The following is a 17,933-nucleotide window of genomic DNA, read 5'->3' as shown; positions in this document are numbered from 1 at the left end:
TGATGGCACGTGGGTGTATGGGAGTTGGATAGTGATGGTACGCTCCATGCATGTTCTCTCTCAGTCCTAATGGCACGTGTGTGTATGGGAGTTGGATAGTGAAGGTACGCCCATGCATGTTCTCTCTCAGTCATGATGGCAGGTGGGTGTATGGGAGTTGGATAGTGAAGGTACGCCCCATGTATGTTCTCTCTCAGTCATGATGGCACGTGGGTGTATGGGAGTTGGATAGTGATGGTACGCCCCATGCATCTTCTCTCTCACTCATGATGGCACGTGGGTGTATGGGAGTTGGATAGTGATGGTACGGCCCATGTATGTTCTCTCTCACTCATGATGGCACGTGGGTGTATGGGAGTTGGATAGTGATGGAACGCCCCATGCATGTTCTCTCTCAGTCATGATGGCACGTGGGTGTATGGGAGTTGGATAGTGATGGTACGTCCCATGCATGTTCTCTCTCAGTCATGATGGCACGCATGTGTATGGCAGTTGGATAGTGATGGTACGACCCATGTATGTTCTCACTCACTCATGATGACATGTGGGTGTATGGGAGTTGGATAGTGATGGTACGTCCCATGCATGTTCTCTCTCAGTCATGATGGCACGTGGGTGTATGGCAGTTGGATATTGATGGTACACCCCATGCATGTTCTCTCTCAGTCATGATGGCACGTGGGTGTATGGGAGTTGGATAGTGATGGTACAACCCATGTATGTTCTCTCACTCATGATGGCACGTGGGTGTATGGGAGTTGGATAGTGATGGTACAAACCATGTATGTTCTCTCACTCATGATGGCACATGGGTGTATTGGAGTTGGATAGTGATGGTAAGTCCCATGCATGTTCTCTCTCAGTCATGATGGCATGTGGGTGTATGGGAGTTGGATAGTGATGGTACGACCCAAATATGTTCTTTCACTCATGATGGCACGTGGGTGTATGGGAGTTGGACAGTGATGGTACAACCCATGTATGTTCTGTAGCTCATGATGGCATGTGGGTGTATGGGAGTTGGATAGTGATGGTACACCCCATGCATGTTCTCTCTCAGTCATGATGGCACGTGGGTGTATGGAAGTTGGATAGTGATGGTATGCCCCATGCATGTTCTCTCTCAGTCATGATGGCACGTTGGTTTTTGGGAGTTGGATAGTGATGGTACGCCCCATGAATGTTCTCTCTCAGTCATGATGGCATGTGGGTGTATGGGAGTTGGATAGTTATGGTACGCCCCATGCATGTTCTCTCTCACTCATGGTGGCACGTGGGTGTATGGGAGTTGGATAGTGATGGAACGCCCCATGCATGTTCTCTCTCACTCATGGTGGCACGTGGGTGTATGGGAGTTGGATAGTGATGGTAAGTCCCATGCATGTTCTCTCTCAGTTATGATGGCACAGGGGTGTATGGGAGTTGGATAGTGATGGTACAACCCATGTATGTTCTCTCACTCATTATGGCACGTGGGTGTATGGGAGTTGGATAGTGATGGTACGCCCCATGCATGTTCTCTCTCACTCATGGTGGCACGTGGGTGTATGGGAGTTGGATAGTGATGGTACGTCCCATGCATGTTCTCTCTCAGTCATGATGGCATGTGGGTGTATGGGAGTTGGATAGTTATGGTACGCCCCATGCATGTTCTCTCTCACTCATGGTGGCACATGGGTGTATGGGAGTTGGATAGTGATGGAACGCCCCATGCATGTTCTCTCTCACTCATGGTGGCACGTGGGTGTATGGGAGTTGGATAGTGATGGTAAGTCCCATGCATGTTCTCTCTCAGTTATGATGGCACAGGGGTGTATGGGAGTTGGATAGTGATGGTACAACCCATGTATGTTCTCTCACTCATTATGGCACGTGGGTGTATGGGAGTTGGATAGTGATGGTACGCCCCATGCATGTTCTCTCTCACTCATGGTGGCACGTTGGTGTATGGGAGTTGGATAGTGATGGTACAACTCATGTATGTTCTCTCACTCATGATGGCACGTGGGTGTATGGGAGTTGGATAGTGAAGGTACGCCCCATGCATGTTCTCTCTCAGTCATGATGGCACGTGGGTGTATGGGAGTTGGTTAGTGATTATACGCCCCATGCATGTTCTCTCTCAGTTATGATGGCACGTGGGTGTATGGGAGTGGGATAGTGATGGTACGCCCATGCATGTTCTCTCTCACTCATGATGGCATGTTGGTGTATGGGAGTTGGATAGTGATGGTACGTCCCATGCATGTTCTCTAACTCATGATGGCACGTGGGTGTATGGGAGTTGGATAGTGATGGTACGACCCATGCATGTTCTCTCTCAGTCATGATGGCACGTGGGTGTATGGGAGTTGGATAGTGAAGGTACGCCCCATGCATGTTCTCTCTCAGTCATGCTGGCACGTGGGTGTATGGGAGTTGGTTAGTGATGGGACGCCCCATGCATGTTTTCTCTCAGTCATGATGGCACGTGGGTGTATGGGAGTTGGATAGTGATGGTACGCCCATGCATGTTCTCTCTCACTCATGATGGCATGTGGGTGTATGGGAGTTGGATAGTGATGGTATGCCCCATGCATGTTCTCTCTCACTCATGGTGGCACGTGGGTGTATGGGAGTTGGATAGTGATGGAACGCCCCATGCATGTTCTCTCTCACTCATGGTGGCACGTGGGTGTATGGGAGTTGGATAGTGATGGTAAGTCCCATGCATGTTCTCTCTCAGTTATGATGGCACAGGGGTGTATGGGAGTTGGTTAGTGATGGGACGCCCCTTGCATGTTTTCTCTCAGTCATGATGGCACGTGGGTGTATGGGAGTTGGATAGTGAAGGTACGCCCCATGCATGTTCTCTCTCAGTCATGATGGCACGTGGGTGTATGGGAGTTGGTTAGTGATTATACGCCCCATGCATGTTCTCTCTCAGTTATGATGGCACGTGGGTGTATGGGAGTGGGATAGTGATGGTACGCCCATGCATGTTCTCTCTCACTCATGATGGCATGTTGGTGTATGGGAGTTGGATAGTGATGGTACAACCCATGTATGTTCTCTAACTCATGATGGCACGTGGGTGTATGGGAGTTGGATAGTGATGGTACGACCCATGCATGTTCTCTCTCAGTCATGATTGCACGTGGGTGTATGGGAGTTGGATAGTGATGGTACTCCCCTTGTGTATGTTATCTCTCACTCATGATGGCACGTGGGTGTATGGGAGTTGGATAGTGATGGTACGCCCATGTATGTTCTTTCTCAGTCATGATGGCAGGTGGGTGTATGGGAGTTGGATAGTGATGGTAAGCCCCTTGTGTATGTTCTCTCTCACTCACGATGGCACGTGGGTATATGGGAGTTGGATAGTGATGGTACGCCCCATGCATATTCTCTCTCAGTCTTGATGGCAGGTGGGTGTATGGGAGTTGGATAGTGATGGTAAGCCCCATGCATGTTCTCTCTCAGTCATAATGGCACGTGTGTGTATGGGAGTTGGATAGTGAAGGAACGCCCCATGCATGTTCTCTCTCAGTCATGATGGCAGGTGGGTGTATGGCAGTTGGATAGTGAAGGTACGCCCCATGCATGTTCTCTCTCAGTCATGATGGCACGTGGGTGTATGGGAGTTGGATAGTGATGGTACGCCCCATGCATCTTCTCTCTCACTCATGATGGCACGTGGGTGTATGGGAGTTGGATAGTGATGGTACGCCCCATGCATCTTCTCTCTCACTCATGATGGCACATGGGTGTATGGGAGTTGGATAGTGATGGTACGCCCCATGTATCTTCTCTCTCACTCATGATGGCACGTGGGTGTATGGGAGTTGGATAGAGATGGTACGCCCCATACATGTTCTCTCTCAGTCATAATGGCACGTGGGTGTATGGGAGTTGGATAGTGAAGGTACGCCTCATGCATGTTCTCTCTCAGTCATGATGTCACGTGGGTGTATGGGAGTTGGATAGTGAAGGTACGCCCCATGCATGTTCTCTCTCAGTCATGATGGCAGGTGGATGTATGGGAGTTGGATAGTGAAGGTACGCCCCATGCATGTTCTCTCTCAGTCATGATGGCACGTGGGTGTATGGGAGTTGGTTGGTGATGGTACAGCCCATGCATGTTCTCTCTCAGTCATGATGGCACGTGGGTGTATGGGAGTTGGATAGTGATGGTACGCCCATGCATGTTCTCTCACTCATGATGGCATGTGGGTGTATGGGAGTTGGATAGTGATGGTACGACCCATGTATGTTCTCTCTCACTCATGATGGCATGTGGGTGTATGGGAGTTGGATAGTGATGGTGCGACCCATGTATGTTCTCTCTCGCTCATGATGGCACGTGGGTGTATGGGAGTTGGATAGTGATGGTACACCCCATGTATGTTCTTTCTCAGTCATGATTGCACGTGGGTGTATGGGAGTTGGATAGTGATGGTACTCCCTTTGTGTATGTTCTCTCTCACTCATGATGGCACGTGGGTGTATGGGATTTGGATAGTGATGGTACGCCCACGTATGTTCTTCCTCACTCATGATGCCACGTGGGTATATGGGGATTGGATAGTGATGGTACGCCCCATGCATGTTCTCTCTCAGTCTTGATGGCAGGTGGGTGTATGGGAGTTGGATAGTGATGGTAAGCCCCATGCATGTTCTCTCTCACTCATGATGGCACGTGGGTGTTTGGGAGTTGGATAGTGATGGTACGCTCCATGCATGTTCTCTCTCAGTCCTAATGGCACGTGTGTGTATGGGAGTTGGATAGTGAAGGTACGCCCCATGCATGTTCTCTCTCAGTCATGATGGCAGGTGGGTGTATGGGAGTTGGATAGTGAAGGTACGCACCATGCATGTTCTCTCTCAGTCATGATGGCACGTGGGTGTATGGGAGTTGGATAGTGATGGTACGCCCCATGCATCTTCTCTCTCACTCATGATGGCACGTGGGTGTATGGGAGTTGGATAGTGATGGTACGCCCCATGCATCTTCTCTCTCACTCATGAACGCACGTGGGTGTATGGGAGTTGGATAGTGATGGTACGCCCATGCATGTTCTCTCTCAGTCATGATGGCACGTGGGTGTATGGCAGTTGGATAGTGATGCTACGCCCCATGCATGTTCTCTCACACTCATGATGGGATGTGGGTGTATGGGAGTTGGATAGTAAAGGTACGCCCCATGCATGTTCTCTCTCAGTCATGATGGTACGTGGGTGTATGGGAGTTGGATAGTAAAGGAACACCCCATGCATGTTCTCTCTCAGTCATGATGGCAAGTGGGTGTATGGGAGTTGGATAGTAAAGGTACACCCCATGCATGTTCTCTCTCAGTCATGATGGCACATGGGTGTATGGGAGTTGGATAGTGAAGGTACGCCCCATGCATGTTCTCTCTTAGTCATGATGGCACCTGGGTGTATGGGAGTTGGATAGTGAAGGTACCCCCCATGCATGTTCTCTCTCAGTCATGATGGCACGTGGGTGTATGGGAGTTGGATAATGATGCTACGCCCCATGCATGTTCTCTCTCAGTCATGATGGCACGTGGGTGTATTGGACTTGAAAAGTGATGGTACGGCCCATGCATGTTCTCTCTCAGTCATGATGGCACGTGGGTGTATGGCAGTTGGATAGTGATGGTACGTTGCATGTATGTTCTCTCTCACTCATGATGCCACGTGGGTGTATGGGAGTTGGATAGTGATGGTGCGCCCCTTGTGTATGTTCTCTCTCACTCATGATGGCATGTGGGTGTATGGGAGTTGCATAGTGATGGTACGGCCCATGTATCTTCTCTCTCACTCATGATGGCACGTGGGTGTATGGGAGTTGGTTGGTGATGGTACGCCCCATGCATGTTCTCTCTCAGTCATGATGGCACGTGGGTGTATGGGAGTTGGATAGTGATGGTACGCCCATGCATGTTCTCTCTCACTCATGATGGCATGTGGGTGTATGGGAGTTGGATAGTGATGGTACGTCCCATGCGTGTTCTCTCACTCATGATGGCACATGGGTGTATGGGAGTTGGATAGTGATGGTACGACCCATGCATGTTCTCTCTCACTCATGATGGCATGTGGGTGTATGGGAGTTGGATAGTGATGGTGCTCCCATGTATGTTCTCTCTCAGTTATGATGGCACAGGGGTGTATGGGAGTTGGATAGTGATGGTACAACCCATGTATGTTCTCTCACTCATTATGGCACGTGGGTGTATGGGAGTTGGATAGTGATGGTACGCCCCATGCATGTTCTCTCTCACTCATGGTGGCACGTTGGTGTATGGGAGTTGGATAGTGATGGTACAACTCATGTATGTTCTCTCACTCATGATGGCATGTGGGTGTATGGGAGTTGGATAGTGAAGGTACGCCCCATGCATGTTCTCTCTCAGTCATGATGGCACGTGGGTGTATGGGAGTTGGTTAGTGATTATACGCCCCATGCATGTTCTCTCTCAGTTATGATGGCACGTGGGTGTATGGGAGTGGGATAGTGATGGTACGCCCATGCATGTTCTCTCTCACTCATGATGGCATGTTGGTGTATGGGAGTTGGATAGTGATGGTACGTCCCATGCATGTTCTCTAACTCATGATGTCACGTGGGTGTATGGGAGTTGGATAGTGATGGTACGACCCATGCATGTTCTCTCTCAGTCATGATGGCACGTGGGTGTATGGGAGTTGGATAGTGAAGGTACGCCCCATGCATGTTCTCTCTCAGTCATGATGGCACGTGGGTGTATGGGAGTTGGTTAGTGATGGGACGCCCCATGCATGTTTTCTCTCAGTCATGATGGCACGTGGGTGTATGGGAGTTGGATAGTGATGGTACGCCCATGCATGTTCTCTCTCACTCATGATGGCATGTGGGTGTATGGGAGTTGGATAGTGATGGTATGTCCCATGCATGTTCTCTCACTCATGATGGCACATGGGTGTATGGGAGTTGGATAGTGATCGTACGACCCATGCATGTTCTCTCTCACTCATGATGGCATGTGGGTGTATGGGAGTTGGATAGTGATGGTACGTCCCATGCATGTTCTCTCTCACTCATGATGGCATGTGGGTGTATGGGAGTTGGATAGTGATGGTACAACCCATGTATGTTCTCTCACTCATGATGGCACGTGGGTGTATGGGAGTTGGATAGTGATGGTACACCCCATGTATGTTCTTTCTCAGTCATGATTGCACGTGGGTGTATGGGAGTTGGATAGTGATGGTACTCCCCTTGTGTATGTTCTCTCTCACTCATGATGGCACGTGGGTGTATGGGAGTTGGATAGTGATGGTACGCCCATGTATGTTCTTTCTCAGTCATGATGGCAGGTGGGTGTATGGGAGTTGGATAGTGATGGTAAGCCCCTTGTGTATGTTCTCTCTCACTCACGATGGCACGTGGGTATATGGGAGTTGGATAGTGATGGTACGCCCCATGCATATTCTCTCTCAGTCTTGATGGCAGGTGGGTGTATGGGAGTTGGATAGTGATGGTAAGCCCCATGCATGTTCTCTCTCAGTCATAATGGCACGTGTGTGTATGGGAGTTGGATAGTGAAGGAACGCCCCATGCATGTTCTCTCTCAGTCATGATGGCAGGTGGGTGTATGGGAGTTGGATAGTGAAGGTACGCCCCATGCATGTTCTCTCTCAGTTATGATGGCACGTGGGTGTATGGGAGTTGGATAGTGATGGTACGCCCCATGCATCTTCTCTCTCACTCATGATGGCACGTGGGTGTATGGGAGTTGGATAGTGATGGTACGCCCCATGCATCTTCTCTCTCACTCATGATGGCACATGGGTGTATGGGAGTTGGATAGTGATGGTACGCCCCATGTATCTTCTCTCTCACTCATGATGGCACGTGGGTGTATGGGAGTTGGATAGAGATGGTATGCCCCATACATGTTCTCTCTCAGTCATAATGGCACGTGGGTGTATGGGAGTTGGATAGTGAAGGTACGCCTCATGCATGTTCTCTCTCAGTCATGATGTCACGTGGGTGTATGGGAGTTGGATAGTGAAGGTACGCCCCATGCATGTTCTCTCTCAGTCATGATGGCAGGTGGATGTATGGGAGTTGGATAGTGAAGGTACGCCCCATGCATGTTCTCTCTCAGTCATGATGGCACGTGGGTGTATGGGAGTTGGTTGGTGATGGTACGGCCCATGCATGTTCTCTCTCAGTCATGATGGCACGTGGGTGTATGGGAGTTGGATAGTGATGGTACGCCCATGCATGTTCTCTCTCACTCATGATGGCATGTGGGTGTATGGGAGTTGGATAGTGATGGTACGACCCATGTATGTTCTCTCTCACTCATGATGGCATGTGGGTGTATGGGAGTTGGATAGTGATGGTGCGACCCATGTATGTTCTCTCTCGCTCATGATGGCACGTGGGTGTATGGGAGTTGGATAGTGATGGTACACCCCATGTATGTTCTTTCTCAGTCATGATTGCACGTGGGTGTATGGGAGTTGGATAGTGATGGTACTCCCTTTGTGTATGTTCTCTCTCACTCATGATGGCACGTGGGTGTATGGGAGTTGGATAGTGATGGTACGCCCACGTATGTTCTTCCTCAGTCATGATGGCACGTGGGTGTATGGGTGTTGGATAGTGATGGTACGCCCCTTGTGTATGTTCTCTCTCACTCATGATGCCACGTGGGTATATGGGGATTGGATAGTGATGGTACGCCCCATGCATGTTCTCTCTCAGTCTTGATGGCAGGTGGGTGTATGGGAGTTGGATAGTGATGGTAAGACCCATGCATGTTCTCTCTCACTCATGATGGCACGTGGGTGTTTGGGAGTTGGATAGTGATGGTACGCTCCATGCATGTTCTCTCTCAGTCCTAATGGCACGTGTGTGTATGGGAGTTGGATAGTGAAGGTACGCCCCATGCATGTTCTCTCTCAGTCATGATGGCAGGTGGGTGTATGGGAGTTGGATAGTGAAGGTACGCACCATGCATGTTCTCTCTCAGTCATGATGGCACGTGGGTGTATGGGAGTTGGATAGTGATGGTACGCCCCATGCATCTTCTCTCTCACTCATGATGGCACGTGGGTGTATGGGAGTTGGATAGTGATGGTACGCCCCATGCATCTTCTCTCTCACTCATGAACGCACGTGGGTGTATGGGAGTTGGATAGTGATGGTACGCCCATGCATGTTCTCTCTCAGTCATGATGGCACGTGGGTGTATGGCAGTTGGATAGTGATGCTACGCCCCATGCATGTTCTCTCACACTCATGATGGGATGTGGGTGTATGGGAGTTGGATAGTAAAGGTACGCCCCATGCATGTTCTCTCTCAGTCATGATGGTACGTGGGTGTATGGGAGTTGGATAGTAAAGGTACACCCCATGCATGTTCTCTCTCAGTCATGATGGCAAGTGGGTGTATGGGAGTTGGATAGTAAAGGTACGCCCCATGCATGTTCTCTCTCAGTCATGATGGCACATGGGTGTATGGGAGTTGGATAGTGAAGGTACCCCCCATGCATGTTCTCTCTCAGTCATGATGGCACGTGGGTGTATGGGAGTTGGATAATGATGCTACGCCCCATGCATGTTCTCTCTCAGTCATGATGGCACGTGGGTGTATTGGACTTGAAAAGTGATGGTACGGCCCATGCATGTTCTCTCTCAGTCATGATGGCACGTGGGTGTATGGCAGTTGGATAGTGATGGTACGTTGCATGTATGTTCTCTCTCACTCATGATGCCACGTGGGTGTATGGGAGTTGGATAGTGATGGTGCGCCCCTTGTGTATGTTCTCTCTCACTCATGATGGCATGTGGGTGTATGGGAGTTGCATAGTGATGGTACGGCCCATGTATCTTCTCTCTCACTCATGATGGCACGTGGGTGTATGGGAGTTGGTTGGTGATGGTACGCCCCATGCATGTTCTCTCTCAGTCATGATGGCACGTGGGTGTATGGGAGTTGGATAGTGATGGTACGCCCATGCATGTTCTCTCTCACTCATGATGGCATGTGGGTGTATGGGAGTTGGATAGTGATGGTACGTCCCATGCATGTTCTCTCACTCATGATGGCACATGGGTGTATGGGAGTTGGATAGTGATGGTACGACCCATGCATGTTCTCTCTCACTCATGATGGCATGTGGGTGTATGGGAGTTGGATAGTGATGGTGCGTCCCATGTATGTTCTCTCTCGCTCATGATGGCACGTGGGTGTATGGGAGTTGGATAGTGATGGTACATCCCATGTATGTTCTTTCTCAGTCATGATTGCACGTGGGTGTATGGGAGTTGGATAGTGATGGTACTCCCTTTGTGTATGTTCTCTCTCACTCATGATGGCACGTGGGTGTATGGGAGTTGGATAGTGATGGTACGCCCACGTATGTTCTTTCTCAGTCATGATGGCACGTGGGTGTATGGAAGTTGGATAGTGATGGTACGCCCCTTGTGTATGTTCTCTCTCACTCATGATGCCACGTGGGTATATGGGAGTTGGATAGTGATGGTACGCCCCATGCATGTTCTCTCTCAGTCTTGAGGGCAGGTGGGTGTATGGGAGTTGGATAGTGATGGTAAGCCCCATGCATGTTCTCTCTCACTCATGATGGCACGTGGGTGTATGGGAGTTGGATAGTGATGGTACGCTCCATGCATGTTCTCTCTCAGTCCTAATGGCACGTGTGTGTATGGAAGTTGGATAGTGAAGGTACGCCCCATGCATGTTCTCTCTCAGTCATGATGGCAGGTGGGTGTATGGGAGTTGGATAGTGAAGGTACGCCCCATGCATGTTCTCTCTCAGTCATGATGGCACGTGGGTGTATGGGAGTTGGATAGTGATGGTACGCCCCATGCATCTTCTCTCTCACTCATGATGGCACGTGGGTGTATGGGAGTTGGATAGTGATGGTACGCCCCATGCATCTTCTCTCTCACTCATGAACGCACGTGGGTGTATGGGAGTTGGATAGTGATGGTACGCCCCATGCATGCTCTCTCTCAGTCATGATGGCACGTGGGTGTATGGCAGTTGGATAGTGATGCTACGCCCCATGCATGTTCTCTCTCACTCATGATGGGATGTGGGTGTATGGGAGTTGGATAGTAAAGGTACGCCCCATGCATGTTCTCTCTCAGTCATGATGGCAAGTGGGTGTATGGGAGTCGGATAGTAAAGGTACACCCCATGCATGTTCTCTCTCAGTCATGATGGCACATGGGTGTATGGGAGTTGGATAGTGAAGGTACGCCCCATGCATGTTCTCTCTTAGTCATGATGGCACGTGGGTGTATGGGAGTTGGATAGTGAAGGTACCCCCCATGCATGTTCTCTCTCAGTCATGATGGCACGTGGGTGTATGGGAGTTGGATAATGATGCTACGCCCCATGCATGTTCTCTCTCAGTCATGATGGCACGTGGGTGTATTGGACTTGAAAAGTGATGGTACGGCCCATGCATGTTCTCTCTCAGTCATGATGGCACGTGGGTGTATGGCAGTTGGATAGTGATGGTACGTTGCATGTATGTTCTCTCTCACTCATGATGCCACGTGGGTGTATGGGAGTTGGATAGTGATGGTACGCCCCTTGTGTATGTTCTCTCTCACTCATGATGGCATGTGGGTGTATGGGAGTTGCATAGTGATGGTACGGCCCATGTATCTTCTCTCTCACTCATGATGGCACGTGGGTGTATGGGAGTTGGATAGTGAAGGTACGCCCCATGCATGTTCTCTCTCACTTATGATGGCACGTGGGTGTATGGGAGTTGGATAGGGAAGGTACGTCCCATGCATGTTCTGTCACTCATGATGGCACGTGGGTGTATGGGAGTTGGATAGTGATGGTACGCCCCTTGTGCATGTTCTCTCTCACTCATGATGGCAAGTGGGTGTATGGGAGTTGCATAGTGATGGTACGGCCCTTGTATCTTCTCTCTCACTCATGATGGCACGTGGGTTTATGGGAGTTGGATAGTGAAGGTACGCCCCATGCATGTTCTCTCTTACTTATGATGGCACGTGGGTGTATGGGAGTTGGATAGTGATGGTACGCCCCTTGTGTATGTTCTCTCTCACTCATGATAGCACGTGGGTTTATGGGAGTTGGATAGTGAAGGTACGCCCCATGCATGTTCTCTCTCAGTCATGATGCCACGTGGGTGTATGGGAGTTGAATAGTGAAGGTACGCCCATGCATGTTCTCTCTCAGTCATGATGGCACATGGGTGTATGGCAGTGGGATAGTGATGGTATGCCCCATGCATGTTCTCTCTCAGTCATGATGGCACGTGGGTGTATGGGAGTTGGCTAGTGATGGTACAACCCATGTATGTTCTCTCACTCATGATGGCACGTGGGTGTATGGTAGTTGGATAGTGATGGTACAAACCATGTATGTTCTCTCACTCATGATGGCACATGGGTGTATTGGAGTTGGATAGTGATGGTAAGTCCCATGCATGTTCTCTCTCAGTCATGATGGCATGTGGGTGTATGGGAGTTGGATAGTGATGGTACGACCCATGTATGTTCTCTCACTCATGATGGCACGTGGGTGTATGGGAGTTGGACAGTGATGGTACAACCCATGTATGTTCTCTAGCTCATGATGGCATGTGGGTGTATGGGAGTTGGATAGTGAAGGTACGCCCCATGCATCTTCTCTCTCAGTCATGATGGCACGTGGGTGTATGGGAGTTGGATAGTGATGGTACAACCCATGCATGTTCTCTCTCAGTCATGATGGCACGTGGGTGTATGGAAGTTGGATAGTGATGGTACGCCCCATGCATGTTCTCTCTCAGTCATGATGGCACGTGGGTGTATGGGAGTTGGATAGTGATGGTACGCCCCATGAATGTTCTCTCTCAGTCATGATGGCACGTGGGTGTATGGGAGTTGGATAGTTATGGTACGCCCCATGCATGTTCTCTCTCACTCATGATGGCAGGTGGTTGTATGGGAGTTGGATAGTGATGGTACAACCCATGTATGTTCTCTCACTCATTATGGCACATGGGTGTATGGGAGTTGGATAGTGATGGTACGCCCCATGCATGTTCTCTCTCACTCATGGTGGCACGTGGGTGTATGGGAGTTGGATAGTGATGGAACGCCCCATGCATGTTCTCTCTCACTCATGGTGGCACGTGGGTGTATGGGAGTTGGATAGTGATGGTAAGTCCCATGCATGTTCTCTCTCAGTTATGATGGCACAGGGGTGTATGGGAGTTGGATAGTGATGGTACAACCCATGTATGTTCTCTTACTCATTATGGCACGTGGGTGTATGGGAGTTGGATAGTGATGGTACGCCCCATGCATGTTCTCTCTCACTCATGGTGGCACGTGGGTGTATGGGAGTTGGATAGTGATGGTACGCCCCATGCATGTTCTCTCTCAGTCATGATGGCACGTGGGTGTATGGGAGTTGGATAGTGATGGTACAACCCATGTATGTTCTCTCACTCATGATGGCACGTGGGTGTATGGGAGTTGGATAGTGAAGGTACGCCCCATGCATGTTCTCTCTCAGTCATGATGGCACGTGGGTGTATGGGAGTTGGTTAGTGATTATACGCCCCATGCATGTTCTCTCTCAGTTATGATGGCACGTGGGTGTATGGGAGTGGGATAGTGATGGTACGCCCATGCATGTTCTCTCTCACTCATGATGGCCTGTGGGTGTATGGGAGTTGGATAGTGATGGTACATCCCATGCATGTTCTCTAACTTATGATGGCACGTGAGTGTATGGGAGTTGGATAGTGATGGTACGACCCATGCATGTTCTCTCTCAGTCATGGTGGCACGTGGGTGTATGGGAGTTGGATAGTGATGGTACAACCCATGTATGTTCTCTCACTCATGATGGCACGTGGGTGTATGGGAGTTGGATAGTGAAGGTACGCCCCATGCATGTTCTCTCTCAGTCATGATGGCACGTAGGTGTATGGGTGTTGGTTAGTGATGGGACGCCCCATGCATGTTTTCTCTCAGTCATGATGGCACGTGGGTGTATGGGAGTTGGATAGTGATGGTACGCCCATGCATGTTCTCTCTCACTCATGATGGCATGTGGGTGTATGGGAGTTGGATAGTGATGGTATGTCCCATGCATGTTCTCTCACTCATGATGGCACATGGGTGTATGGGAGTTGGATAGTGATCGTACGACCCATGCATGTTCTCTCTCACTCATGATGGCATGTGGGTGTATGGGAGTTGGATAGTGATGGTACACCCCATGTATGTTCTTTCTCAGTCATGATTGCACGTGGGTGTATGGGAGTTGGATAGTGATGGTACTCCCCTTGTGTATGTTCTCTCTCACTCATGATGGCACGTGGGTGTATGGGAGTTGGATAGTGATGGTACGCCCATGTATGTTCTTTCTCAGTCATGATGGCAGGTGGGTGTATGGGAGTTGGATAGTGATGGTAAGCCCCTTGTGTATGTTCTCTCTCACTCACGATGGCACGTGGGTATATGGGAGTTGGATAGTGATGGTACGCCCCATGCATATTCTCTCTCAGTCTTGATGGCAGGTGGGTGTATGGGAGTTGGATAGTGATGGTAAGCCCCATGCATGTTCTCTCTCACTCATGATGGCACGTGGGTGTATGGGAGTTGGATCGTGATGATACGCCCCATGCATGTTCTCTCTCAGTCATAATGGCACGTGTGTGTATGGGAGTTGGATAGTGAAGGTACGCCCCATGCATGTTCTCTCTCACTCATGATGGCATGTGGGTGTATGGGAGTTGGATAGTGATGGTACAGCCCATGTATGTTCTTTCTCAGTCATGATTGCACGTGGGTGTATGGGAGTTGGATAGTGATGGTACTCCCCTTGTGTATGTTCTCTCTCACTCATGATGGCACGTGGGTGTATGGGAGTTGGATAGTGATGGTACGCCCATGTATGTTCTTTCTTGATGGCAGGTGGGTGTATGGGAGTTGGATAGTGATGGTAAGCCCCTTGTGTATGTTCTCTCTCACTCACGATGGCACGTGGGTATATGGGAGTTGGATAGTGATGGTACGCCCCATGCATATTCTCTCTCAGTCTTGATGGCAGGTGGGTGTATGGGAGTTGGATAGTGATGGTAAGCCCCATGCATGTTCTCTCTCACTCATGATGGCACGTGGGTGTATGGGAGTTGGATAGTGATGATACGCCCCATGCATGTTCTCTCTCAGTCATAATGACACGTGTGTGTATGGGAGTTGGATAGTGAAGGTACGCCCCATGCATGTTCTCTCTCAGTCATGATGGCAGGTGGGTGTATGGGAGTTGGATAGTGAAGGTACGCCCCATGCATGTTCTCTCTCAGTCATGATGGCACGTGGCTGTATGGGAGTTGGATAGTGATGGTACGCCCCATGCATCTTCTCTCTCACTCATGATGGCACGTGGGTGTATGGGAGTTGGATAGTGATGGTACGCCCCATGCATCTTCTCTCTCACTCATGATGGCACGTGGGTGTATGGGAGTTGGATAGTGATGGTACGCCCCATGTATCTTCTCTCACACTCATGATGGCACGTGGGTGTATGGGAGTTGGATAGTGATGGTACGCCCCATACATGTTCTCTCTCAGTCATAATGGCACGTGGGTGTATGGGATTTGGATAGTGAAGGTACGCCTAATGCATGTTCTCTCTCAGTCATGATGTCACGTGGGTGTATGGGAGTTGGATAGTGAAGGTACGCCCCATGCATGTTCTCTCTCAGTCATGATGGCAGGTGGATGTATGGGAGTTGGATAGTGAAGGTACGCCCCATGCATGTTCTCTCTCAGTCATGATGGCACGTGGGTGTATGGGAGTTGGTTGGTGATGGTACGCCCCAATCATGTTCTCTCTCAGTCATGATGGCACGTGGGTGTATGGGAGTTGGATAGTGATGGTACGCCCATGCATGTTCTCTCTCACTCATGATGGCATGTGGGTGTATGGGAGTTGGATAGTGATGGTACGCCCCATGAATGTTCTCTCACTCATGATGGCACGTGGGTGTATGGGAGTTGGATAGTGATGGTACGACCCATGCATGTTCTCTCTCACTCATGATGGCATGTGGGTGTATGGGAGTTGGATAGTGATGGTGCGACCCATGTATGTTCTCTCTCGCTCATGATGGCACGTGGGTGTATGGGAGTTGGATAGTGATGGTACACCCCATGTATGTTCTTTCTCAGTCATGAATGCACGTGGGTGTATGGGAGTTGGATAGTGATGGTACTCCCTTTGTGTATGTTCTCTCTCACTCATGATGGCACGTGGGTGTATGGGAGTTGGATAGTGATGGTACGCCCACGTATGTTCTTTCTCAGTCATGATGGCACGTGGGTGTATGGGAGTTGGATAGTGATGGTACGCCCCTTGTGTATGTTCTCTCTCACTCATGATGCCACGTGGGTATATGGGAGTTGGATAGTGATGGTACGCCCCATGCATGTTCTCTCTCAGTCTTGATGGCAGGTGGGTGTATGGGAGTTGGATAGTGATGGTAAGCCCCATGCATGTTCTCTCTCACTCATGATGGCACGTGGGTGTATGGGAGTTGGATAGTGATGGTACGCTCCATGCATGTTCTCTCTCAGTCCTAATGGCACGTGTGTGTATGGGAGTTGGATAGTGAAGGTACGCCCCATGCATGTTCTCTCTCAGTCATGATGGCAGGTGGGTGTATGGGAGTTGGATAGTGAAGGTACGCCCCATGCATGTTCTCTCTCAGTCATGATGGCACGTGGGTGTATGGGAGTTGGATAGTGATGGTACGCCCCATGCATCTTCTCTCTCACTCATGATGGCACGTGGGTGTATGGCAGTTGGATAGTGATGCTAAGCCCCATGCATGTTCTCTCTCACTCATGATGGCATGTGGGTGTATGGGAGTTGGATAGTAAAAGTACGCCCCATGCATGTTCTCTCTCAGTCATGATGGTACGTGGGTGTATGGGAGTTGGATAGTAAAGGTACACCCCATGCATGTTCTCTCTCAGTCATGATGGCAAGTGGGTGTATGGGAGTTGGATAGTAAAGGTATGCCCCATGCATGTTCTCTCTCAGTCATGATGGCACGTGGGTTTATGGGAGTTGGATAGTTATGGTAACCCCCATGCATGTTCTCTCTTACTTATGATGGCACGTGGGTGTATGGGAGTTGGATAGTGATGGAACGCCCCATGATTGTTCTCTCTCACTCATGGTGGCACGTGGGTGTATGGGAGTTGGATAGTGATGGTAAGTCCCATGCATGTTCTCTCTCAGTTATGATGGCACAGGGGTGTATGGGAGTTGGATAGTGATGGTACAACCCATGTATGTTCTCTTACTCATTATGGCACGTGGGTGTATGGGAGTTGGATAGTGATGGTACGCCCCATGCATGTTCTCTCTCACTCATGGTGGCACGTGGGTGTATGGGAGTTGGATAGTGATGGTACGCCCCATGCATGTTCTCTCTCAGTCATGATGGCACGTGGGTGTATGGGAGTTGGATAGTGATGGTACAACCCATGTATGTTCTCTCACTCATGATGGCACGTGGGTGTATGGGAGTTGGATAGTGAAGGTACACCCCATGCATGTTCTCTCTCAGTCATGATGGCACGTGGGTGTATGGGAGTTGGTTAGTGATTATACGCCCCATGCATGTTCTCTCTCAGTTATGATGGCACGTGGGTGTATGGGAGTGGGATAGTGATGGTACGCCCATGCATGTTCTCTCTCACTCATGATGGCCTGTGGGTGTATGGGAGTTGGATAGTGATGGTACATCCCATGCATGTTCTCTAACTTATGATGGCACGTGAGTGTATGGGAGTTGGATAGTGATGGTACGACCCATGCATGTTCTCTCTCAGTCATGGTGGCACGTGGGTGTATGGGAGTTGGATAGT

The sequence above is a fragment of the Ambystoma mexicanum genome, chromosome 12 (assembly GCF_040938575.1).
Source record: "Ambystoma mexicanum isolate Mex_15411 chromosome 12, UKY_AmexF1_1, whole genome shotgun sequence".
NCBI lineage: Eukaryota > Metazoa > Chordata > Amphibia > Caudata > Ambystomatidae > Ambystoma > Ambystoma mexicanum.
This window is presented reverse-complemented; position numbering follows the sequence as displayed.